Source organism: Notothenia coriiceps, unplaced genomic scaffold (genome assembly GCF_000735185.1).
Source record: "Notothenia coriiceps isolate Sejong01 unplaced genomic scaffold, NC01 NC01_scaffold00022812, whole genome shotgun sequence".
In the NCBI taxonomy this organism is placed as follows: Eukaryota; Metazoa; Chordata; class Actinopteri; order Perciformes; family Nototheniidae; genus Notothenia; species Notothenia coriiceps.
This window is the reverse complement of record NW_011355513.1, coordinates 1,885-3,768: the sequence shown is the minus strand read 5'-3', so window position 1 is coordinate 3,768 and position 1,884 is coordinate 1,885.

The following is a 1,884-nucleotide window of genomic DNA, read 5'->3' as shown; positions in this document are numbered from 1 at the left end:
GAAGAGTTATTGCAGCCTAATGCAGCTGCTACCAGGGTCCCTGTAATATGCCCTCAGGGGCCGAGAGTGGCCCAGTCGTGATCATCAGTTAGTTTACAGAAGCCTGAAGAGGCCACATCAGACACAAATCAATGTTATATCCCTATAAGGGTCTAATTGTGTGCAGATGCTGTAATAAGGAAAATATTATTACATCCAGATCATCCAAATATTGTTCTGTGATCATAACGCTGCACCATTAGTCGGTGAATCAATACATTATTTTGCAGAACATTTATTTAAAAAAGATATTGATTATCAATCTAATGTTTCAGTAATTTCTTCAATCAAAAATGTTTAGAAAGTATTCACGGGTTCTAGATTTGCAAATGTGCTGATTTGCCTCTTTTTATACATGACATAAATGGAATATATTGGACAAAAATTATTAATGCAATCTGAACAGATTGCTTGTGATGTAGGAAACTATTAATCAAGGAAACAATCAGCAGATTAATAATGAATAAAAGTACTTTCAACCATATGTAAAAATGTACACATGCCATGGTGGTGCATTAAGTACATGGGGCCGATGCCTTGACTCTCTGCACCTCACTGACAGGTTTGTCCTTGGAGAAGCTGACCTGGACTCTTATTAAAATTGATTTAAAATGGGATGAAGAACAATTTATCATCCCATCCGTCTTCATTTGCAGATTGTGCGCCGGTACACCTGGTTTGCAAGAACTGCCCCAAATGTGTTCTTGTATTTGCTTCAGAGCCCTTCCTCTCCCTCTGCGTCCTTTCACCCCCCCATCTCCAAGAAGTAATATCCTAAGTTGTCCTGCCTGGTTTCTCAGACATCAGACCACTCTTTTGTAATGGTATGATGGCCAGGGATTTGATTTGGTCAGGATGGGTAGGCGCACATTTACAAAGGACAGATATTGATTAACAGACGTTGGTCTTGGACGTTGGTTTGGACGAAATTAGCTAATGTCTTTTTATATTATCCTCTTCTTCCTGAAACTATTGTCAGAAAGCTTGAGGTTTCACTGGTTAAAGTCTTTTTTAAATAAGCAAACAGAGATGGAGGGTTGTTGTGAAGAGCGGACAAGTCTCAATCACAAGAGCTGTGGGTGGAGCCTGTGGGGGGCATTGTTTAAAGAAAGTGATCGATTTGACCTATGAACTTATGCTGATAATTGGAACTAGAAATAAGGCTTACATTTAAAAGCTATACATTACAGTAAATCAGACTTCCATTCGACTTAATGTCTGCAGATAACATAGCTAGTAATGGCACACTGCTCCCTCCTGTCTCTTCCGGTACCTACATTTTTAAAGTTAATATTCAGTGGAGGTTGGTCACTGCACTGATGCATGTCGACGTAAGGAATAAGAACACTTGTTCTTAATGTGTTTACAATACAAGAAAACCTGAAATGAAATCCATATTAAATCAGTAACTTTAACAAATTCTTGACATGGATTCTTCTTGACACAGTTTTCCATGCTTTCTCTGTGAAAGGTGCATACAGATAGCTGTTATTTCTATGGTCAATGTTCATCATTTCTTATGTTGAGCCTGTAAAAGCCTTTGTTGAGCCCCTTGAAGAGGGGTTATATTGAACTATTCCATATTCATACTTTACATATATGTTTAAAGATTGCTTTAAAAAAATGATATTTTCACGCAAAACCTTACAGTATGTCCCCACTACTTTTCAACACAAATGGTCAACCCTTGATTACTTCAGTATGCACAATAAAATGTAATCAAAATGGTGTCATTGACACCCACCAAATGATGTGGTGCTGAGCGATGTATTCGGTATCGATTTGATTTGGCCCTTGTGATAAAAACAGGGCGTACAGGGGCATTTTGTTACGTACATTGTTGAT